This window comes from Sebastes umbrosus, chromosome 12 (assembly GCF_015220745.1).
Source record: "Sebastes umbrosus isolate fSebUmb1 chromosome 12, fSebUmb1.pri, whole genome shotgun sequence".
In the NCBI taxonomy this organism is placed as follows: domain Eukaryota; kingdom Metazoa; phylum Chordata; class Actinopteri; order Perciformes; family Sebastidae; genus Sebastes; species Sebastes umbrosus.
This window is the reverse complement of record NC_051280.1, coordinates 2,289,679-2,315,629: the sequence shown is the minus strand read 5'-3', so window position 1 is coordinate 2,315,629 and position 25,951 is coordinate 2,289,679. Positions and strand designations below refer to the sequence as shown.

The window sequence follows — 25,951 nt, the reverse complement described above, 5'->3', positions numbered from 1 at the left end:
CACCACAACAATTAACACCTATTTCGATACAAGTCAAAATTTGACTTTGCTTTGCCTTTAAACATGCATTTGAAGAGTTATGAACCAATAGTCTTTTTATTCCTTTTTACAGACTTGCAAGGCCATGCATTGCAGGTGGACACCCATTGAAAGAAAGCTTTTAAATGTGTTTAAGCACTTAAGTGTTTAGAAGTACACTATTACATATTGCAGATGAACATTTAATCAGAAAAGTTTCATCACTGGAATATCTGATACATTTTGAAACTGGGTCTTGCTTTTTTTTATATTTGGATGTATTTTCCATTTTTTTTTTATTTCTGCAGGGACCAACCAAAATGATGAATCCCTAATAAGTGCCTCCAAAATGATATGCAAATGAAGGTTGTGTCCGTTTGCTCAAACTTCACAACATCAGCTCATCCAAAATACTGAAGCACCTACTGTGCTTGTGATCCATTCAAGTATGTCTCAGAAGAATAAACAAAGCCTTGTCCGGATTGACTGCTATTAATGTTGCAAAATGCAGTTTTGTTCATCCTCCAATTTTAGATCAGAGAAGATAAGTTTTACAACTAAGTTCGGGAACAAAGACCACGCCTCCTACACATCCCATTTACGGAGCTTAAAGTATATAAGCACACCTGATCCTTTCACTTCCCCTTGACTCAGCTTTCACATCCCAACCCCCAAACCTCTTTTTCTTTTCTCTCACCATTCTTTCTCTTTCTCTTTTGATTCATCCCTCATCCTCCTTCCTAACCCATTCCTCCTACATCATCATTGCTCCCCTCCACTTCAATATGTAATAAACTATTTCAAACCCATACCATTATTGTCACGGTCTTTGTTAGTGAAAGCAACATTGTAAAGTGGCTTTAGGATGGAAAGGTAGCAGATCCTTTGACGATCAGTCTTACAGCTGAGACAATTTGTGCACACAATCTAGTGGTAATGAAAGGCTTATTTTCTTGGGCAGTGTTCTTTTTGTTTGCACCACACAGCGAGGTGGAAAGTGAGTAAAAGAAAAAGCAATATTTCCCCTTACAACACAATCAAATGTTCTGTTTGGCTAACCTTATGTGACATAAGCAGAATTATACTGTACGTGTTTGGAAACAGGAAAGACATACACACAATAATGATACATAGAAAATATCTGCCATGGTTACAAGCAACCAAAGGCCTTTGAGCCACATGACACCCGCGTTGAGCCATTCAGTTCCGCACATTCATTCATTCAAAGCCTATCGCTCCTTTATGGAGAATAGGCCGTTGACCACAGTCTGCCAGAGTCTTTTGTCCTGGGCTTTCCTCTCCAGTTGTTTCCATGTCAGCCTGCTCTGCTTGATGTCCATGTCAAGGTCCCTGCGCCAAGTGTTCTTGGGCCGGCCTCTCCTTCTTTTGCCTTGTGGGTTCCGTCTAAGGGCCTGCCTGGTGATGCTAGTACTTGGTTTCCTGAGTTTGTGGCCAATCCATCCCCATCTCCTTCTCCTGATCTCTTCTTCCACAGGTTTTTGACCTGTTCTCTGCCAGAGATCATTGTTGCTGACGGTATTTGGCAGTTCTGCATGTTGCTAATGAAGAAATCTGCAATATTTACCTTTCAAAACACATTTAAACCAAAACTCTGTCACAGAGCACATAAAAACAATAACTTGTCATTTCAATGTACAATGTGTCTCTGTGTACATCTAGCTGCTACATTTTTGTCCAGATATCACTATCACTGATGTTCTGAATGCTTGTCTTTCCCCTAGCTGTCCTATTTCTGTATAAGTGCATGGTCAATGCTAAATGGACTTGTATTTATATAATGCCTTCCGACCACTCAAAGCACTTTTCATGTCAGCATTCACCCATTCACACACACATTCATACACTGATGGCATACAAGGAGCCAACCTGCCCATCAGCATCTAATCTAAATGCTCATTCACACACTGATGGCTCAGCCTTCAGAAGCAATATGGGGTTAAGTGTCTTGCTCAAGGACACTTCAACATGTGGACTGGAGGAGGTGGGGATCAAACCGCCGACCTTGCAATTGTTGGGCGACCCGCTACCTCTGAGCGACTGCCCATCACTGAGAATCATCGTGTTTTTACGTTTTCTTCAGCATCAAAGTAATCCAGTTTTCTGTAAGTTTTCTGTAAATCGACGGGTACACTGCAAGTAGAAGCTGCTACTAAATAGGTCTACTTTCAATGGCCAATTTGTCAAATTACAGGCTAGAAAAATGGGGCTCATGTTGCAAACCAAAACTAAATACTGTTATTAGTATAGCCCAAAATCACAAATCACAAATTTGCCTCAGGGGGGCTTTACAATCTGTACAGGATACGACACCCTCTGTCCTTTCCAGTACGACCCTCTCATCAAATAAGGAAAAACTTAACCAAAAAAAACCCTTTTAACAGGGAAAAAAATGGAAGAAACCTCAGGAAGGGCAACAGAGGAAGGATCCCCCTTCCAGGATGGACAAACGTGCAATAGATGTCATGTGTACAGAGTAATAACATAACTGTTGACTTTGAAAGACCAGCTGTAGATAATTGTTTTGATCCAGCATCCCTGAATTAGCAATAACTGTACCTTGTGCTAATTGATGAGGAGAGGAATTAACTACTGTATGTGATAAGCAAGATGATGATTTTTGTTAGGTTTTGTTTTTCAGCTGGACCCCAAACAGAGACTGGCACAGGCAAGTAAAAAAGGTAACAGAGTTTATTATAAAAAACGAGGCAAAAACCCAAGCAGAAGAGGGCAGGGAACTGGCCGGCTCGTGGCTCGGAGGAATTGGACCACGAGGACTAAGCACATGGGAACACAGTCACTGAGGACGCGGAAGCAGCAGCAGCAAGGCAGACCGGAAGATCTGACAGGAAGACAAAAGAACACTGGTAAGTACTGAGCAAAAGGTGAACACTAGAATTATGTCAAACTCGAAAATCTATACAGAAGGAACGTGCTCTACCGCATGAGACGGAACTATCTGGTGCCGTAGTGGAGTGAAGACCAGGCTTATATGGAGAGGTTGATGAGGTTGATTGGGAACCGGTGTGCCTCCTTTGCTGCTGCAGGCGGAGCCAGACACGCCCCCTGCCACACACATGCCCTGCCACGAGAAAAATACAAAGGGGAAGGGAACAGAGAGAACAGGCAAGCACAAAAAACAACCAACACCACAAACAAAACAACAGAATCATAACAGATTTTAGTGAGAAAACATATCATTTATTCTTAGAGGAGGTGAAGATCTGTAATTCAGGGCCATAATCACCTACTGCTGTACAGTACATACAGTGTGGGGCAGCTGTAGCTCATTGGGTAGAGCGAGTCGTCCTTTAACCGCAAGCATGGTGGTTCAATCCCCAGTGTCCTTGAGCGAGACACTGAACCCCGGGCGCTTAACAGCAGCCCAATGCTCCTAAGGATGGGTTAAATGCAAATTTAACGTATGTACTGTACCTGTATGTATATGACAAATCTAATAAAGTTTAAGTTAAGTTTAAGTTGGCTATACAGCAAGTTTGCCAATACAGGGCTACAGCACAACCTCACGTCAATTTGCATTTGATGTTCTGTTAACAAGATTGTGTATCCAAGTAATGTCATTTGAGATGATATTTTTTATAGTCTCCTCGGTTTTGGAAAACTGCTTTAACTCACACATAGGGGGTTTGATATGGGTTCATCGTTATTTAAATCAGGCAAGAGGATAAAAGCATTTGAATAATGAGTGTTGTTCTTTCTCTTAGTCAAAGTCCGACACACTTGTGGAGTTTATGCGCCACATTCAGACAGAAGATATACGACTCAGCAATGATTTTACATAATATTGCACTGCAGGGGCGTCAATTATAACAGATAACATCTGGAGGTGGTCTGGCTCGCATTTCGATCAGATCTCAGGCAGGTGTAAATGCAATCTGTGCGGTTTGGCCACATTTTTTGGAAAACAATCAATCCAACATGTTGAAAGGTCACCTAACTTTGCATCCTCCTGCCATCTCCACCTGCCTGCGGTTAGGAAAAAGAGTGTTCCGCCTTTTTCTTTACTCCTGTTGTTAATAAGCTGATGCTGTTAATGTTGTTGAAAATGTATAATGTTAATTAAAACAAATTACATTTCTCAAAGAGTACATTCCTCTCCTCTTCCCACCTCTTTGGCTTCCCATGGCGTCTTGTTGAACTTGAATCGAGCATGACGCTTCATGATTGTCCAGTGTTCCAAATTTTTCTCCTTGTTAAAATGTGGTGTCTAACTGTATTACCTCAAAGGGAAATACAGATCAGTCCAGCTTAACCCTGTGGGAAAGGGTTAAGGTTCCGTTTAAGGACCTCATTGCTGGCTCAGCCCTTTTCCTATGTCGGCCCCAGTTAGGCCAGCTTCATGTTAATGGAGAGTTTGGCATCTGTGATGGGCTGAAACAGGATATCACAGCTTTCAAGCTGCTGTGCCACAGCTGGTCGCTCATCCTCTGACACAGTTTTACAGGGAGTGGCGACGCAGTTAACCGAATGGAGGGACAGTACACTGAGACTGGGTTATTTTCACCAGTTCTGCAGCGGTCCTCCTCCGTACATGGGAAAAGACTGGGCTAGGCCCTTATTCGCGTCCTTGTTTTGGCCGTTGTTACTGTGTTATTACAGATCGACGCGCACAAATCGTTAACGGTGGGATGTCTTGCCCTCCAGCTTAACCCTGGAATATGGGGGTTCATTTTCCCTCATCAATCTCCACATAGGAGATGAGGGGACTGGACAAGGGTTCAGAATTGTAACCCTGAACAAGGGTTACGAATTGTAACCCTTGTTCTATGATACGATGTTGCCGGCCAAGCGGTAATGTGTTCAAGGACCTCATTCCTTGTTCAAGGACCATTTCGGATCTTTTTGGCCTAAACTGATGCATTGCCCACAAGACATTCCGTATACTGGTACTGGTTCAGCCGGAAGACTGATACACCACCATTGACGTATACCTTGATGTCGAGGTGGCACCGAGACACAGTAAATTCTTGCATTTTGCCTTCCAGGGGAAAGCTTACGAGTACAACAGACTACCTTTCGGATATTCACTGGCCCCCCGCACCTTTGGCAAATGTGTGGATGTGACTCTGCAGCCGTTTGTGATTAATAGGAAGAAGAGCTGCCCCCTACCACACCAACAGGTGGGGTACCTGTGGGTTGTGCTCGATACATGCAGTCTACAGGGTACTCTGTTGGAAATCAAATGTACGGCCCTGCTGCGGGCAGTTTGCAAACTTTGACAGGGGGCAATGGTGACGCCGCTGACCGTCATGCACGCGCTGGGGTTCATGGCGGCTGCTCACCCTGTAGAGGTGGTTTGCCAGCCTACGCTTGGATGCCAAGATGCACAAGCGACACTTGGTTACCATTCCCCCCTCGGTAGAGAAGGATCTACACAACTGGGGTCCCCACAACACCTGTTACAGGGAACACCGCTTATACCGGGGGTACTTACTGTACCTGTTCTAGTTCTATAAGCACAGGCAGAGCCCTCTACCAAGAGGGTCCTGTTGTTCCTGCGCCGCTTGCTGAAGAGGGTGTAGGATACAGACAGCAAAAATGCCTTAGATACTGTGGGGATGCACATACTCGATAGGCACGTCCTGATTGGCTGGCTACGTTTATGCAAATCTCAGTGGCCGAATGCGTGCGTGTGATTGGAGGGGAGTATTACCCATAGAGTCCAGTAGGGGGCTCCGCATGTGCTTATAGAACTAGAGTTACAATATCGTAACCTTCATCCTCAGTAACAGCAGGGGCACTGCAGCACAGCTTTGCCACGCCACCAGTGAGGCATGACAATGAGTTGAGCAGCTTTCAGCAGCAAAGAAAAATGGAAAGTAAACGCACAGACAAAAGATAAATGTTTCCAAAGTGAGTGACCTGTGTGCTATGAGTGATGGGACAGAGAAAGACGGGCAGACAGACTATATCCATACTTATAGCACCCACACCTTTACCTGCCTGCTGTCGTCAACAGCAACCTACATGCTCTGCAAACCATGTGCTGCAGTCAGGACTCCACCTGCTGTATCCTTCTCTCAGAGATATGAGAAATAAAAAATATACCTGCTCTCTTCACAGCTGCACCGCGGAGATAAGTCACACACACAATTGTGACGGGAAGAAAAGAAGCCATTTATCTAAATTTGAAATGTGGATTTTCACAGGTGAAGAGAGGAGAGGTGAAAGCCGGAGACTCGACATGGTTTGAGGATGTGTGACGTGGCACATTTCACATTTCACAGAGCAGATAATCAAGCTTTCAGCATGAATGTTCAGAGTAAATTTAAGGTGGCGGTTTAGCAGGAAATGCACAAGAGTTGTCCTCATTTACTTCAGTGGAGGGTTGGAAGATTGCACAACTTTGAGCTGTGATTAACTGGAAAAGCGTTGAAAATTGGAGGCAAATTGTTTTTCATTCAGAGTGTCATTCTTGGTCCGAGTGACTTTTATATGCAATCCCCTCAAACATGTATCATATTCAGAACTCAATTGCCTTCTGTTATTAACTTGATTTGAATAATGTCTTCTCTTCAAAAGACTCCGATTTTAGAACACCGTCACCTTATGACGCATTCACTCGACAGGGTTGACAAAATGTCACAGGAAAGAAATCCATCCCACAAATATGTCTTTATTCAAAGATTGAAATAACTCTACTGTAGATTGGGCTAGTGTTATTGGGCTAGTGTTGTGGATTCATAATACAGTCTTCGTTTTCAATTGTTTGTTTTATGTCTGCAACCGTGTAACTGTTCTGCTGCCTATCTTGGCCAGGACACTCTTGAAAAAGAGATTTTTAATCTCAATGAGTTTGTACTCCTGCTTGAATAAAGGTTAAATAAAAATAAATAAATAAACAATGTAATTGTTAAAATGATTACTGAGAAGTGACAAGGATTGTTTTTTGTTTTCTTCAATACTTGACTCAGTAAAAAAAAAGAAAATGATGTGTATTAACACAATTTGAAAAAGGCAGGTGATGCATCTAAATATACCTTGTCGATGTTAGGAGGTGTTGTATCCAACACATGCCCACTTCGAACTCGTCAAATATGGCAACTTGGTCAATGGCCCTGCGCTTCAGACTTTGACGCTTCCGGTACCCCTGTAGCTACAGGCACCCCTCTAGCTACGTTAACGTACAGTTTCCACCCGTTACATGCATACAGTCTATTTAAAAAAACAAAATTCCAAGGTAGGTTAACTTGGTCTTTAGGGTGACTGCACTTGCGCAACAAAAGTACTTGGTTAGTTATGGCATCAAATGTACTTTGTGAGGCTTAGGAAAAGATTTGTGGTTTGGTATAAGTAATAAGTATGTTTCGTATGTAAAATAACTACTGTATGTGTTATGTAACCAACGTTAGTGAAGTTTGGACTTTCAAAACTAATGTAAAATAAGTCAACGTTGACTAGGTTTCACACGGGACACAAACAGTGGTCTCTTCGGTGAAAGTCCTGTTTTTTTGTTTTGACCCGTCCAACCTCCCCTCACCAACCTGCTCAATCCATCTCGCTATTTAAACTAAATCCGTTGCTCTGACCGACTAATGATGACGCAGATGGGTTTGCATTGGAGTTAGTGGAAAGCCCGGTGCATCTCATACAGATGCCAAAGGGTGCCTCGGTGTGTCGGTATCAGGCACTGATGGGCACTGACCAAGCGTTGGTATTTGACGAATTGGGAGTGAGAATGTGTTAGTTGTATCACAGGAGGAGCTCTCGTCACAATTGCTTCATTCTCAGTAAAGATGCTTGAAAGTTAACATTGTGTCTTGTCATCTTCATAAATCATTGATCTCCATAACTGTTAGCAAACGGTTGCCTATTTACACCTCCAGCAGACACAGATTACCATTAGCATTCCTTTGGAGTTGTTTTTGTTTCAACCTGATGAATGTAAGTCCAATACTGACTTCTTTTAGCTCTGTTTTGGTCTCTACCAATTCCTGAGAAAAAAGATATCTGGCTTTAAACTGCTAAATGCTCTACTGGGTTGTTAGTTTTTTCAAATTCATCAGAGCTTTTTCACTTAAAACATCTGCCCTGATGCAACTGGAACCACAAAGCGGAGTTTGCAGGTTGGAAAACCAAAACAAATAGCCGCAAGAGGCTAAAAATCTATTTAGGGTCTATCAGAGCTTGTCTGCTGAAAATATCTCCCTGCTGCTGCTGAAAATGGAGTTCATCAGAGCACAGTTTATGGGCTCAAAACCAAAACAAATAGCTAAAAGAGGCTAAAATAGCTCAGTAGAGCTGTGGGGAACAGCAAAATTGACTAATAATTTTGTTGTAGGTTCACACACACATTACACAGTCATTTAATCAATTGTTGATAGATAAATATGAATTATAGAACAGTTTTGAGTGTTCTTTGTAGATGTTTTTGGTGTAACTACCATTGAAATGTCTCATTTTATCCGTATGAGAATTAAGGACTCGGCTGCTAAACAGCTTCTTTCCCACAGCAATCAGACTGCTCAATCAGAGTATGTGAACTGCACTAAAGAGACTGTTCCTTTAATAATATATATTTTTTTAATTTTTAAATTAACTATTTATTCTATACTATTTTTAGCGTACTTTTAGCTTATTTTATTAGTGCTCTTAATTATTAGTTAATTACTTTATAGTTTTCACCAATTGTTTTGCACTGAATTTCTGAGTGGTGGATGTAAGAAACACACTTTCGTTTTTATGTGGAGCATAAAAATCACAAATAAAGGAATCTTAAATCTTGAATGTGACTATGTAACTATAGCTACCTACTGTGGCAAAAAAAATGTGTAGTCACAGTCCAAACAGTGATTCACCTGTGTTTTTGATCAAAGCTCATGCAGGAGATGCAAATAAGAACTTGAGGTTTCTATATCAGTGGAGCTCATGAAGCCGAATTGACATGTTGTATGCAGTTTAATTTATTGTTGGCCAGCACGCTGTGTCCAAAATCTCTCCTTATTTGCTATTTGTTGCACTATATTTATCTTCCACCATTTGATTTAGTTGTCAGAATGGTATAGTTTTTAATTTTCTCCCTTTTGAGGGTAGGACATTTGCACTAATGAATCTACATTTGCGGTAAAGTAGATGTTGAAATTCTAGGTGAAATGAGAAGACACAGATTAGCTCTGATTTATTTTTACTATCAGATCAGATTTGATCTAATAGATATGCTTGCAAATTTAATTTCGAGCTGTTTTCATTTTTTTCTCTCTTCCTAGCCCACCCAGTGTAATAAATAGCTGTATAATAAATCAAGCCCTCCCTATTATTGTGGGCCACTCAATATGTATGTGGTGTGACAGGCTAGGCTGAGACGCAGATCATATATCTACTGAGATGATGGCAGAATAAATCACAGCTTTTACAGTAGCAGGCTGCCCAAGGCTAGAGAGGCTGTCACTCTTTAGTGCTCTCTCTCTCTCTCTCTCTTCCTCAGGTTGGATTTTTCCTCTTTGATTCTCTCTTTCAGGTTCTCTCCCTCAGGTCGGCCTATTTGTAATTCAGAAATTACATACTTCTCAGGTGTATAGCCCCTTTTTTAACACTGCACCGTGGAGCATTTTAACATCAATGAAGGACTGTCACATTCACTTTTACAATACTTTTCCACATTAGCATACTGTAATTGCCATAGAAAGCAAGACTAACACTGAAAGAGACTGGCTGCCTCTGCCAGCCTCTGCCAGCCTCTTCATTGGATTTTATATGTGGAACTGATTTGGCAAAAAACCCTGATGGATGGCTCTACATCACAACGGCAAAAAAGACTGTTTGTACTTTACGGCGAAGCAAAGCACCAAATAAAATTATGGCTTTTCCTGAAAAAAAAAAAATATTGTGACTATGAATTAATCATTTAAAAATGTTGACGGGTCCAAAATTAATTTAGAAGATATCTGATGTTTGGTTTCCAATTCTAACAAGGCGTGTGAGGCAATAGTATTACGACGTTGGTATCACGTGGTATCTCTGTCATCAGCGATCAAGTTGCCAGTTAGTGTTGAAAAAAAACAACGGATAAATGGTAAGTTTATTTCCTGTTGCAGTGTATATAAATAACATCAGCTGACAGGAAGTAAACATGGACCCAAACTGTTGCCTAGCAACGCAATTCCGTTGCAATTCTGTTGAAATGCACTAAAACGGAGCGTTTCAGGCAGAGGGTAAATACAGGCATATTTGGGCAGACAGTATGAGAAAAATAATGTGTTGTTTAAACATTAAAGCATGCAAACATTTTCTAGTAGAAACCAAAAATACAATTATGAAAATGAAAATGCACGATATGTCCCCTTTAAACAATATAACAAGATGCGTATCAGATGGGATATAGAAGTGGGTGGCCAACTGAACCAGACTTTGCGCTTGTTGGAAAGACTAACCTAGACCGTTTTGGTGAGTTTTATTTTGTTTCTGTTTGGTGTTTTTGGATGAACTGCCCATCCAAACGGTTACTTTCTCACATTAAAACTTGATAAAGTGACATATTACCAGCTTTTACCCTAGCTCAAAATCTCACAAGACTGACGGCTAGGCCGATTTCAAGATGGCCAATCCTACCCGTTGTGCCTACCCGAATACGTGCAGACCCTACAGTACATATAGGGCAGATTCCACCGCTGTCTACCATCCCTTTCGCTTTAGCAAATGGCGAATGACTTACGTTTGTCACAGACTGACAAACAGTCCAATCCATGTCCAATACGTACCTACCTTTTCCAGTTTGAGTCTCACCTTCATGTTGTTGTGTTTTCCTTTTAGCTGTTGTTTTCCCTGAAATGTTGTTGTGTTTTGTGAAATGTCTTGTTTTATGACATGTTGTGCTTTGTGAAATGTCGTTGTGTTTTGACAATTTGATTTTCAATGTAATCCTGTTCAGGATGACGATGCGAAGTTTTAAGTTATTTTACTGTACAAAATTTTTATATTATATTTATATTATTATAATATTTTACTGTGTAAAATTAGCTCAACTCAATTCAATTCAATTCATAATTTCCTCATATTTGAACTGTCATTCAAATCCAAAATCCTTAATAGGTTTGCAGAAATTTTCAATGCAGTCCTCTTCACAATGACCCTCACCATGAGCGATTGGTTATGATTTAAAATGGGGGGGGGGAGCAAACTTGGAAAGATACATCTGTTTTATTGACAATGGTCAAGCATGCTGGGTATGAAATTAGTGGGTTATTCATATGGCTAGGATACACGTGCTGAGCCCGATCTGATCCCCTGCTGCGCTCACAGCGCAATCAGTTTTCCATTCAACTATAAAACAGCCTCACTGTATCTGTGTCCTCTCCTAACACTCTTCTCTGTGAAACTGATACACATACAAAAGGTGCCCAAATTATCCATGTCTTGTTGTGTAGGAGTTTTTTCTTTCCCTAAATAATAGCAAATAGCGCTGATGTCAGTCACAAATAGATTGCATTGCCTATGGCTGCTTCACAATAAAAAAACACTTGGTGTTTTGCCAATGAAATTCATTTAATGTGAAGGAGCAGCAACATGAAGTTTGCATTAGCAGTTAATGCCCCAGCATTAACAGCTCCAATATGTTTGTAGGACAGTGACCAGGCGGCCTTGTTGAGGCATGTGGCGTCCACACTGGCAGCGTTTCTGTTGCAGGGCTGCTGCTGCTGTCAGCCCTTTCTATCTACAAAGAGTTTGCCTTTCATAATGGCCATTTCATTTTTATTATGAATGTCATTCATATTTATTTTAGACGGAGAAAGGTTGAGAAGCTTGCATTCATTTGTAAACAATACTAAAAATCCACAATTAAAACCAGGTACTTTATTCATTTATGGAGCCCTGCAAGTCACTGCATGTTCTACAACACTATCCTGTAAATATTTCAGAATAAAAGTCTTGTGTTAACAAATGAAGGAATTCTGTCCACAGGAAAAAAAAAAGCTTGAGGGCTTTTATTTTGAAACGGAACCAGGAAGTGTTGAGTTAAATATAAATCTTTACTTTTCTTCATGTCTGTGACATATTCTATAGATACAGACATTGAAACTGTAGTAATGTAACTGGTATGATGTAAATATACTGTCGAAAGATCTATTTCCATTTTTGCCGTGAACCACACGCGACACACGGAAAAAAACAGGCAAGACCTTGAATCTCTAGAAGACACGCAGCCGAGCCACGCCTGAGCCGCGCTGCTCACGCGGGCAGTGTGGCTGCTCTAACCTGTTAACACGGACGCCGAAATAAAAAACAACAGGTAACGCAGCCGCCACGCGCTGCTGACGCTCCCTGTGTGGCCCGGGCCTTAGATGAAAACAGGAACAGAGGATCCAAACTCCAAGTAGCAGAGGACTTAGCATTTAGCTAATAGTACAACCTCACAGAGCATGGCCGTAGACTCTTGCTATCCTCAGAAGGTCTTTATCCAACAACAAGTGTCAGATTAGTCAGGTCATCGTATAATCAGCGTTATCTTAAATCCAGGCCATTACAGTAATAAGATATCACAGCAAACATGTTACAGATGCACAATAAATTAATGACATATTGGGTTGAAAGACAAAGACACCTTGATTGTATAGTATAGAAGATAATATAGCATGCAGTGGGGATTGATAATACTTTGTCGGGTCTTCTTCAGGACCTGAAAAAATCAATCATGTCTACATAGAATTAAAAGAGGAACTGGGGGAAAAAGCTATGTGCAGGTATTTTATTACTGTCTTTTATTGCCGATAATTACTACCCAGCACCTCTAAAGAATTTAAGGATGTGTGTGTGACTCTTGTGTGTGAGATTGCCCACCGTATCGGGCTGCCATGGTAACTGCATCGCTGCAAGCTGTGCCCAGCTTCCAATGGGGCCAAAACAAACAACTACCAATTGCAGATGTCATATGATACAATTATAATTCCTGTATTTTCTTATGCAGCTTCAGGTTAGAATTATTACCTGTGTTTCACTTGTGATCTGAAATATATCTTAAATATGTTTCTCACACTTTTCTAGCATTTCCTCAGGCAACCATGTTGACAACTAGCTCTACCGTGCCTTAGCCTTCTCATACTCATGTCAGTATTAAATAAACTCTCTCTCTCTCTCTCTCTCTCTCTCTCCCACACACACCGTCCTGACCGATGAGATGTTATGAGGATTTCTCTCTGGAGAAAAACAGCTTCCTTATCAGCTGTAGATTGTCAGGTTAGCACAATATATGGAGAAGATGGATGGACCTACTGGACAGTATGGTGGGGGATAATGGTCTGTGTACTGTGCATGTGTGTGTAAGAGAAATTCTATGGTGACTTACAAGTTATTACGTCCTCCGCTTGGAATTGTGGAATTTTGGTCATACACCACATGTGGCTCTGTTTTGAATATCTGTATGTATTTGGTGTTTCTGGTGGACACACCAATAAGTACCACGGAGTGAAATGGACCATCGAGTTTAATACATTGAAAATAATGATTAGAATACTTGCACTAAAGTCAGGGAAAAGAGAAAGAAGCAAGTACATCCACTGAAGTACAGGAAGGACCTTCATTGAGGTGGCCCATGACAACAATGAAAGCATTATAGATGAACATAGATCATAGATACACGAATATTGAGGACTTGTGCATACCTAGCCCTTTCTCATTCCAAGGGCATCAAATACTGAGGCTTTGTCACGGCCACCGGTGTTCAATACGCCCCCCTTAGCGCCGGTATGAAACGCACCGGGCGTTCCATTTACTACAATGTAAACTCATCCGCGGCAACAGTAAACGCTCCAAGAAGGTGCGCCGAGAGTATGGTGATGAAGTTTGAAGAGCGAAAAGACACACACCGGGCAGGCGGGAGGGGAGGTGTATGGGTCCTAGAAACACTTTCGCTTTCATCCAGGAGACAGGTGTTGGTGTTAACAATCAGCTGTTCGTTCTTGTCCCGTGTTCACAACGTTCAGTGTCATTTTCACTGTACAAACGTAGTAGTATTAAACTTAACTATACGTCAGTATAGTGGTTTTGTTGCCTTATCCTAAAGTGACGCCAAGGGTAACTATAGTGGTTTTGATGCCGAAAATAAAGTGATGCCAAGGGGCGTGACAAAGCGGCGGTATGTGACGAGTTGGGATAAGAACTTGTTGGCATACCCATCCATGCGATGACATACAACTCAGAGTCAGCGCTGTTTGAGCTGACACACAAAATTGATGGTGTTGTCACTGAGCTGCTGGGGTTGGCTAAAATGCATTCGCGCTAACATCGACTACCTATCACTACCCACCCTGGCTGGCAACATGATGAAAAGCCAGTATCACCAGTACTGGCCACCACAGAGCGGTTTCTGAGATCACTTGAGGTAAATAGAAAAATATCCTTCATCACAATGACAAGTCTCTGAATGTCACTAAGTGGATGAGCCAAAACCCTGAAACAGAAATCTGTTGAAAGTGTGTTGAGAGACCTGAAGAATGCTGTTCACTGACACTACACATCCAATCTGAAGGAAAGAAGGCACACCAGGAAGAATGGGAGAACTTGCCAAAATCGAGTGTTTGTACAATATGTTGTGAGCAAATGCACATGGATATGACAAGTCCTCAAAACTAAATGACAATTTTTCAGTGCCTCTCAAAACAATTACTCTTTTAAAAATTATTCTTATGGCCGTATTCTTATATGCCACAGATGAAGTAAAGCCTGCAAGCGAGTTCAGGCAGCCAAATCCAGTCCACTGCTACACTCACATGGCATATACTCCTCTCACTGCAAAATGTAATCAACTAAACCTTTCAATCGTGGGAGTGCACTTAAACCATCAGTGCCTCACTACAAAAACTCCTCACTTTGATGTAGTGATGTAGAGGTATACTCATAGACTGTATTTAAGCAGTGGAACCAGAAGTGACACGAGAGGGTGGAGCTAAGCACAACCTAACGCTGAATAAGTTTACTTTTATGAAGTGAAAACACACTGTGAAAGGGTTAAAGTTGTAAGACGAAAACACGGACAACTCCCAGACCGGACAATGCCATGGTAGCGGCCTGTCAGTCGCAAGGTTGCCACTCCCTAAATCATGCCCTAAATTTATGGTCTATTTGACTCTAAATGGGACCATAATTTACTAAATGAACATCATGCTGTATAAAAGAAGACTTGAAACTAGCGATTGAGACCATAAACTCATTGTTACGGCTGTATGTGTTTCCTGTGCTGTTGTCCCTTTTCCCTCTCCAGTATCTCTGCCCACTCCTCAACGAGGTGCCAAGGTGTGCTGCATTTGCTTAACGAGGTTGGGAAGGAGGTGCTTAAAAGCTCCTGTGCCAGCAGCAGAAGAGGCAGGCTTCTGGTGTGGGGACTGCTGGTTCTGCTGCCTCTCAGTTGATGACTTTATATTGTCTTTTTTATATATGTCTTTGTTAATAAATCCTATGGATTTTGAGAGTTTTAAAGGTGTCTTTTGTGGTTGGTTTGGGTCAGTGTTGGAGTGTTGTTCGCCCCAATAGGGCTGCCCAAGGGTGGGGCATAACAAATGGGGGCTCGTCCGGGATTAGAACATCCATGAGGTGAAGTAAATGTAAGTTTTTGTGTCTATTTTTTGGCCTTTGAGTGTAGAGTTTAGATCATTTGTGGTTATTACTGCTTGTGCTTTTGACTGGGTAACTGTTTGACCAGCTTGGATTTTTGGTTTACAGCACCCTGACTAGATAGTCAACGTTACAATGTTTACTGAGGTAATAAATCAAGTGAGAAGTAGGCTCATTTTCTCATAGATTTCTATAAAATCAGACTTCTTTTAGCAACCAGAGGAGTCGCCCCCTGCTGGCTGTTAGAAAGAATGCATGTTTAAAACACTTCAGTGTTGGCTTCACTCTCGGACACGGAGGTTGCCCCCTTCTGACACTGACAACACGCCTATTTACACATCCAGCAGACAAAGAGCAACATTAGTATTCAGTTGGAGTCATGTTTGTGTCCAACTAATGAACTAATGTAAGTTTCACCCACCTTTAGCTCTGGTTCGGTCTCCACCAACTCCTGAGAAGGATATTTGGCTCTTGAGTTGCTAAATGCTCCTCAATGGCTGCTGTTTGGTGCTGAGCACGCGGTGATCAGTGGGTTTATCAGCTTTTTTTTTTTTTACTGAAAAAGGTTGTTTAAGTTGTTGTTATAGAAATATTGATGAGTGCAGCTTTGAGATTGGGAAATGGTCATGGACATGGTTGAAAGAAAACAACAGTGACTGTCGTTAGGAAACAGGATGCAAACAATGGCTTCCCTTGTCCAAGCCACATACTTTGACTTCCTCCCTGAGAAGTTTTGCAATGCTAATAACATCACACTAGAGCTTTTTTGTTCCTGGCTGAAAGGAGTCACAAATGGTGCATCTGTGTTCTGTTCAAGAAGTAAGAAAACACCATTCAAAATCCCAGGGATTTGTAAATAAGGTAAATAACTATAAAGCAAGGGATTTCTGTCTGTCTGTCTGTGTGTATGTCCTTCGCATATCTCAAGAAACGCTCATCCGATCTACTTCAATCTTGGTGGGTATATTGCTGGGGACCCAAGGGAGTGCTTTGTCGAATTTGGTGCAATTTGTACACGTGACACATTCAATATTAAACTTTGAATACCAAGTTACCAGTGCTCTGTGCAGCAGCAGGGGCTGGGGCTCCGGGGCTCTGCAGACTCAGTTGAGCATGTTGTGGAATTTCTTATACACAGGTTAACTCTTATACATAGGTTTTTATTGAAGCTTGATCAAGGAAAATGGTCAGGTCTACACCAGTGAGGTGTTCCCTGCGTGAAGGCCTCACAACTTGGACCTCTACCCCACAGTGCTCAGTGTCCTAGTGGCATACCATGTTTAGACTTGCGAGAGACTCTGCTTCTCTGTGACCTTGGTTGCCCCAGAAATGGGCTCCCCCCCCCCCCCAACCCAGGCAAGAGAGGACTCAGAGACAGAGCCCCGTGACCTCAAGGAATAGATGGAAAGTTCCATCACAACCACTCCTTTTTTGATCGAAAGATCAACACCTATTACCACCCAAGTGTGACCTATTAGTTTAACAACTGAGCACCAGAGCATCGTCAGGGTTGATCCCCTTTACGCAGTAATGACTCATTTCAACAGTCAAAATTCAAAACAGTTACATATCATGTTTATGCTGAATGTCAGATGAAACAAGAGGAATAACATATAAACAAATGATCAATTGAAAACCTTTTTATAATCACCTTCCACGTAGGTATTTGTTAAGTATTATTTTAGTTGCATATAATGATGATAACAAAAAACATGAACGATACATGATTATCAAAAAGGCTCACCCTTAACCTTTAGCAATGACCTACGAGTTCCGTCTTCAAGCCAAGGAAAATGTCCAAGTACCTGTAGATCTCCCAAACACTATAAAGGTTTGAAGAGTTATCAGACAGAAGTCGCAGCACACTTGATTAAATGACCACATTTTAAACTTAATATAAAGTCAACCTTCAGTCTTATACAAATAAACAAGATAGATAATAAAATAGGAATAAATAGAAAGAAATCTAAATGAAAGCATAAATCATTTATTTTTTTCCTTTGAGATGAAGGTATCCTTACCCACCGGGGTACCCGGAAGCAGGATGCAATTTCACCCTCCTTTTGAACACCATCAATACAGCTCGGACAACCCCACCCCAAATCCATCAGGTTTTTTTATTTTCTCTCTTTTTCTCTCTCAACCAGTCATGGAGGACACAAGCTTTAATATCAGGGTACATAGATTATTATAAAAACTCACTGAAAAGTCAAACAATGAACCAATTACACCTTGAGAGAGTAAAAGATTCAACTCATTCTCTGTGCTTTCTGTCATCTATCTGATGTGAGTGTAATGTGTCGTGAGTGTGTGTGTAATGAGGTGTGTGTGGGTTAATGTGATGTGTGACATCTAATGTTGCTTTTGATTTAACAAACAGAATCATAGGGATCAATACCACTGAGTAAATAATGAATAAGGATGATTATACCAGATTAACCCACAATTAAAATGATTATCTATAACTGATTAAGTCTTTTCTTCAACTCAGGTGCTGAGAATTGTGGGATTACAAACTATGTATTTCCTCCTGCACTACCTCTCCAGCAGCAGGGGGGCACTGCCCTGCACCTCGTAGCGTGGACCCATTCCGCTCTACCCTCGACCTTCACCGCCGTTCTTGTCACCAACACACCTGGTGTGGGCCTTTTTCCACCTGGGAGACAAAGACACTTTGTCCAAGGACTTAATTAGCACTTTATCACCAACCTGGAAAGGGTGACTTGGCTTGTCCGAGGGTTTCGGGAGCTGTTCTGCCACCTGTAAGTTATATCTTCTTGATCTATCAACCAGGGATTCCTCAGCCCAAAGCAGCAAAGTTTTGTGCGGTGTCAACGTGGGACTTGACCCCGTGGCCATTGCTCTCCTGATGAGCACCTTGTGTGGGCTTAGCCCTGTCGTAGCACCTGGTGTACTGCGAATGGAGTACAACACAATCGGCAGTACATCAGGCCATTTCAGACCTGCTGTCATCATTGTTTTGGTCAACCTCTCCTTGATTGTGGAGTTCATTCTCTCAACTTGTCCTGAGCTCTATGCATGGTAGGGAACGTGTAGCTGCCATGTGAACCCTAAGACTGCTGCAAGACCCTGTGTTATTTGTTTGACACAAAACATGGACCTCTGTTGCTCTTTATTCCCATTGGCACCCCACATCTTTGGATGTCATCTTTTAGAAGACACTTCACGACCGTTCTTGCATCCTCTTTCCTTGCTGCAAACGCCTCAGTCCATTTTGAGAACTCATCGGTGATCACCAACAAGTATTTGAAACCCTGCGAATTTGGTATATGTACTAAATCGTATCGTAAAATCTGTATATTCACAACATGGCCCGATGGTGGCGGTAGACGGGTCATATTTTCTCGAGCTGTTCTTTCTCCTGGTTTGTTGACATGTCATGCACCTGTCTACAAGTGTCTGTGAGACATGTGTGACGCCTGGCGCAAACCATGTGTGTGAGATTGTGGCTCCACTGTCTACCAAAATGTCAACAGTGTTACCATTTACTCCAATTGGTATCATGGGATCGTCTGAGGGATTGGTGGATAGTCTAACTGTGGTTGCTTGAATAGGAAAATTTTGATTGTGTTCAATTGGAAAATGTTTGTGTTCTGATCCTGTCTCCCCATGACCTCCATATGATTAACTATAGAAGGCATGATGAGGCCAGCTGTTATTGTCATGAGGCGGAGGAGCAGGTGGAGGCATCTGATGTGTGTGTTTAGCTGCAGTTGCCTGCTGAGAACTGGGGCCTGTAATACAAAGCAGGATTTGGGGTTAGCGAGGTAACTTCAGGGTTAACGCTTCAGGGTTTTCCGTCCTACAATGGTGGTTGACTTCTTACCGGGGTAGATCGCCATGGTAACTTATGCAAAGTTTAAACTGACATATGCAGGAAGGACATCTGGATTTATGCTGTGGGTGTTTACCGCTTTGAATTATGTTGCTATATATTTAATTTTTTTCTTGCTCTCAAGTCCATTTCACACTGCCGGAGTCGGGGACGCAGCTGAATGAAGGCTAAAATACTCATACACGCTGTGTCATTGACAACCAGCTCTCTTTTAAACCTCACGTTGAAACACTTGTGAAGAAGCTAAAACCTAAACTAGGATTTTATTATCGGAACAAGGCCTGTTTTTCTATTGAAGCTAGGAAAAGATTGGTTACTTCTACATTTTTACCTTTTTTAGATTATGGGGATCTGCTTTATATGAATGCATCTGCCCAGTGTTTACGAATGTTAGATACTCTCTATCATAGTACACTGATTTGTGACTGGCTGTGCTCACACATCACTGTACCCTGTACACCAAGGCTAACTGTCCCTCCTTGTCTATGTGGAGACAAAAACATTGGCTCACATTTATTTATAAGTCCATTTTTGGTATACTCCCCTCCTATCTGTGCACTCTCATATCGCGCAACACTGGCAGCTATAGCCTACGCTCGTCTGACCTGTTCTTATTATCTGTACCTAAGGTCCACACAGAACTAGGTAAGATGGCCTTTAGCTATTCTGCTCCCTTTTCCTGGAATACACTGCAAGCTAAGTTGAAACTGGAAAATCTGATTACTTTTGATGAATTTAAAACATTAATGAAAGACCTAGAAGCAGAGTCAATCGGGAGTTGTCTGTGTGTCTGAATATTTTCACTTTAACGTTGGCTTCAAACATTTGATTTTAATGTGTTTTGTATGATATTATGCTATGTATTTATTTTACATTTGTTTTATGTTGTGGCGTCTGAAACTTTAATGTATGTTTAAATGCTGCTCTCTTGGACAGGTCTCTCTTTCAAAAGAGATTCTTAATCTCAATGAGTACTACCTGGTTAAATAAAGGTTCAAATTACCAAATGGCATGATGAAGTGTAATCTATTCATCCATTATACTCTGAAAGTTTTTTATAATATCACTGCCCCATCTAGACGAATATATCTGACTTTTGAGTATTCCGTTAAATTAACAAGTCTGTTCATTTTTTCTTTTGCCAGCTGTTCTTCCTGCATTTGGCAGCTTCAACTGTGTTACTTTTACTCTGGATTGTGTGTTTAAATTCTTCAGAATTTGTCTAATATTATAGTTTGCTCTTGGTTTGTAAAATATGCTGCTCTATCTGTGATTGGTCATATCCTGCAAACCCCGCCCCTTTCATGTGAACACGCTCATAGCCAGATTGAGAAACCCTGGGTTGATTTACCAGGTTGATAACCAGCATCATAGGACCGCTTATCGTAGGACCGAGATCTCGGTTGTTAGGGTTAGTTAAGCCAGATAACGAGAAGATACCCTGGTTGTGTTGAACTGGCTTCGTAGTACAGGCCCATTGCTTTGCTGTAGGTTGCTGTGTGTCGGTGTCTCTGTGTGTGTTGGCCCCGTCCCTCTGGGTGGATCAGCAGTGAAATCTGAGCCAGTCACTCTGCTGCCTTCTTGCAGGGCGGCCGCGTCTGCTCCTCTCTGTCTCTCACTTTCAACCGCAGCAGCGACCAAAAACATCAACTCTTCTGTCTGCTGTCTTGCTAACTCTGACTCTGAAGCTTCTAACTACAGAACCTAGAGGAACAGAGGCTAGCTCAAACATGATGTCGTTTCTCAAGGTCTCTATGGAAATAGTATTTCGTAACTTACCGAAACAGACGATACAAACAATCACACCCACTTCACACACCAATTGGCCAGATGTATGGAGGTGTGAAAGTAGGTGGGATTTGAATTGTATCAGGGGTATATAGGGGAACTCATATACCCAGGTCAAACTTGGAGTCGAACTTCTGCTCCTTCATGTGCAAAGGAGCCAGTTGGTTCAGACCGCCTTGTAGATGGATTTTGGACACGTCTTCCTGGGGAGAAGACTTGACCCACCTGGCCTGGACCTTGATCCTACTTAGCCCACTGCCACTGTGACCTCTGAATAAGTGAATGAAAGTAGATGGATATGGATGGACTGGATGAACAAAGTGCAAATTAAATACAGTAAATTGTATTCTTGCACAGGAATGCAAATCCAGTTATAGACTGGTGATATTCATTGCTATGCTCTAAACCTTTGTCGGAGAAAATCTTCTCGGGGCCAGATGAGATCAGATCTTCTACCAAACTTTGAATACTCTTCAATTAAAACAAACTTTAAAAGGCAGAATTTGATGTGGATAGTTTTACTGTAGTTCAAGTACAAGTACAGAAATACAGATAAAATGAGTAGCTGGTCTCGAGAGCAGTCAACTGAAACACCTTCGGCCACTCTTCGTCTTTCATGCTATACCTGAGATCCCACCTCTTGTGGAAATTATTTTCCACACCTTCTGAGAAATTATCTCACAGGTTTTCACAAGCAGTATTGTAATGCAGCACACAGATCTGATTTGTTCACAGGCTATTTCATTGTCACCCTTTCCTGCATTTTCTTTCAATGCCTTTCCAGTTATTGTGTACGTGTGGGTGCATGCAACCCTGCATGACCCCAGCTTATGTGACACACTGGCCTTTACTGATAAGAGAGAATGGCTTCACCTCAACCCGCAAGATAGAGCAGGAGGAGACAGGAGACAGAAATAGAGTAAATATGACAGAGGTGGGAGAGTGGAATTTTTCATTAAAGTCTAGAGAACAGTATGTACCCGGACTGTTTAATCATCTTGCGTACCATGTGCCAATAGGAATTCAGCAGAAACCTCGAAATGTTGAACTCAAACATTTCATTTTCTGAAACGTACATTTTTTGTTCGAGGGGTTTAATGTTTGATTGAAATCTTCAAATGTTATTGTCATCTTATTACCAAGGTCATCTTAGGCCTTTCCAGTTTCCCAAATTGTACGGCCCGATTCCTCTCCTGGACTCCTCTCCTTGCGTCTTAGTCCCGTCCACGGGAGATGCGAGCGGAGGAGGCAAGGAAGAGACATGAGGAGAGAGGAAGAGAGGAAATATGTTTTTAGAGACATGAGATGTCGTTTCCTCTGAAGCGTCACGTGAAGCGACGTCCGTTTCTGATGACAGCAGCAGCTGATCACAGCTGGATCAGCTGTCAGTCGGCTTTAACAGCTGTTTATGTCTGAACTGGTCTAATACTAATAAAAATACAGTTATCAGTGGTAGAGCAGCAGTGTTTTCTCTCTGTAGACTGTTACCTGTTTAACAAACACCTGCACATGAATAACAGCTGCAGTCTGTATTTCGACTGTGGACTGAGTCCTGCTTAGAGGACCAGGAACCATCTCTACTGGCACAATGCCTTTATATTATTTATTCATTATTAACATCTGTATTTATTGATATTCTGACACTAGAAATTATGTATTTGGCTAAATGTTTCAGGGAAAATGTAAATGATGTAACTTGTATCAAACCCGACGTTCAGGAATTATCAGCCTCATGTGACTGAATGGAAATGAGGATAAATGATGTAAAAGGTGTAAAAGACAGACTCTCCTTCTCTCTCTGACTTTAACTGGTTCCTTAATAAAAGTTAACGGGGGAAATTACATCATCATGAAAAGAAAACTCTGTCTAATAAATGAAGAAAGTTGTTTGAGGTCCGTTTGTTGTCAGGTGTTAAACAGCTCCTTCAGTGACAGGCTGCTTCAGCCGCGGTGTGCGAATCAGAGATCCTGCAGGTCCTTCTGCTGCTGGAACACTTCACCATGAACATGGTCCGTCTGTTGTTCACACCGACAATTAACACAGATTTTAACTAGACGGTGAATCAGAAGACAACTAGCCTCCTCGCTCCTTGAGATGCATTTTAGGAATTGGGATGTCCTCCAAGATGGAGCGCTGAGATTGATTTCCAGGTCACAAGCCGGAGGATCGAGGAGACGAGGAGGCAAAAAATCGGTAAAAGAGATGCAGCTCTTGTGTTCGGACCAATATGGCAAAAGTTTTTTAAAGTAATCACTGGCGACCATGTACATGGGACAATAGACCTACATGACATGCTATACTGGGCGTGAACACAGCTCCTCCTGCCTTTGGTTTCTCTCGTCATTTTTTTTTTGTGGCGGCATCCAGTGGCCCTTAGTTTTGGCTTTAAAGATTCAGTATGTATCAAACCCTCAGAGTTTCTCTACAATATACGTAGCTGAATGCACTGCTATCATGTTGCACTATCACCTACTCATATTGTATCTTGGTTACTCCAAAGCAGTGGTGAAGGGGTACTCAGATCTTTTACTTAAGTAAAAGTACAAATACCCAGCCTTTTTCTCATTCCCAGGGCAACACTTGGATCACGGCCGTCAGCATTAGATACCGCCGCACAAGGCACCCTTTAGCGCCGGTATGCGACACACCGCGCTTTCCATTAACTACAATGTAAACCCATCCGCAGCAACTGTAAACGCACGAGGAAAGTGCTGTGGTGACGTAGTTTAGAGAGAGAAAGAGACACACCGAGCGGGCGTGAGGGGAGGTGTGGATGGGCCCAACAACACAGGGCTCTCATCCAGGAGACTGCTGTTTGTGTCACATTTTCATTGTACAAACGTCGTCATTTAAAGCCCAACCATGTTGTTTTTTTCCTGAATCCAACTAAGTGGTTTTGTTGCCTAATCCTAAGCGTGTTTTTGTTTAATTGACAACATTAAGCATGTGTGCAAGTTACAAGTAAAAGTCCTGAATTCAGAATGTTATTTAAGTAAAAGTATAGACGTATTATCAGCAAAATGTACTTAAAGTGTCACAAGTAAAAGTACTCATCATGCAGAACGGCTCCTTTTTAAAGTGTTATGTTCTTATAGAATATTATTACCTCCGCCAAGGCCAATGTTTTCACCGGCGTTGATTTGTTTGTTTGTTTATTACCTTGGCCTTGGAAGGAAGTTATGTTTTTTCACCGGCGTTGGTTTGTTTATTTGTTTGTTTGTTTGTCTGTTAGCAGGATTACTCCAAAAGTTTGCCTTCTTCTGAGAGCAGAGAGATTTGTGTGTGGATGTGTGGCGAGACTTCGAGGTGCTGTGGGAGCTGCTGTCCGTCCGCGGTGAGAAAGAACAAAGCGATAGATGACGGATGAGAGACAACGTAGTGTAACGTTATGCAGACATAACAAGGCTGTTGAATGAGAGAGGCATCCACCGACGCGTTACACGGAAACACACCGTCTTAATAGTAAGCCGACCACCTCATGGTAGAGTCACGCACCTAGGGTCGCCTTCGCCCAATGTCAGCTGAACAGAATAAGAGGTTACAGATATGGGTATGGATAATGGATGGATGTTTTTCTCACTAACACATACATTTAAATGTTGTAGTTCTTCAATTTGGAGTCAATTTAGATACTTAACATACTGGTGGGTGGATTAGTAGTACAATACTCCATCATATCAATAAAGCATATGTGTTTTTTTATGTAAAGAGTAACTAGTAGCTAAAGTGTCAAATGTAGTAGAGTAGAAGTATAAAGTAACAGAAAATGTAAATATTCAAGTAAAGTACATTTACCTTAAAATTGTACTTAAGCACAGTACTTGAGTCAATATACTTTGTTACATTCCACCACTGCTCCATGGGAAGTAGCATTATAGTAACGTATTGGAAACATACAGAGATTATGCAGCAGAAACACAGTTTGTGCTTTGACTCTGGGTCATCTTTGGAATACACTGAATACAAGATGACTACGATCAATTAGGCTGCTCGCAGCCCACAGGCAGTGGATATTTAATATTCAAAAGATAGACTTTCAGTAGACTATTCCTTTAAGGCATTTGAGGCTGCTTCCGTGTTGAATGTGAAACATACTCAACAGTTTTGTATGACATGTTGTCCGTCAGATTGTGTCTTGGAGGGGCTACCCATGAAAGCGAGGTGAGAATAAATTGAGGGGGATACATTGGTTATTATAATAGATCAATAAACGGCCTACAGGTTATAAAATATTACATTAGCGAGAAGTATACCAGCAGCAGGGTATGTGTTGAATACAAACTGCCACTTAAAAAAAAGCATCAAGTGAGGGTGAAGGGAGGGCCTATCCATCAGTGCAGATCTTACCTGGCCCTTGTTCAGAAGTTGATGCAGACTTTATGCTGTAATCCAATGTACTCGACGACTCCGAGTTTTCAACTTCCGACTTGCAATGGATTGCAGCATTAGTTAGTCGTCTCTGAAATACTCACACAGATAGTAGAGAAGGAGTGTGTTGAATATGTAGAACATCATTTGTGGACAGCTTAAAGCTCTACACATTTTCACACCAATCAACCATTCACTATTCGTCCATTTCAGACAGTTAGAAAAACTGACACACATTGACTACCTGAGCGTGCTGGGGTAGACTAGTTTTACTTAATGCTAAGCAACAACAGGCCCTTTTCACAACAGACATTTTGACATGTCTGGCATACCCCGCC

The 25,951-nt window shown here is 41.7% G+C and overlaps 1 long non-coding RNA gene across 2 annotated transcripts; it reads right to left on the bottom strand.

The window, feature by feature from the left end:
• Positions 1-2,712: 2,712 nt before the first annotated feature.
• On the bottom strand, positions 2,713-16,383 carry LOC119498015. Of its 2 annotated transcripts, XR_005209033.1 has the most exons (4): positions 16,022-16,383; positions 3,305-3,430; positions 2,978-3,118; positions 2,713-2,878 (listed from the first exon to the last, which is right to left on the bottom strand). It is a non-coding gene; the product is annotated as an uncharacterized LOC119498015 (long non-coding RNA). The 2 variants fall into 2 exon arrangements; XR_005209032.1 differs by lacking the exon at positions 3,305-3,430 and having other exon boundaries at positions 16,022-16,317.
• Positions 16,384-25,951: the final 9,568 nt, after the last annotated feature.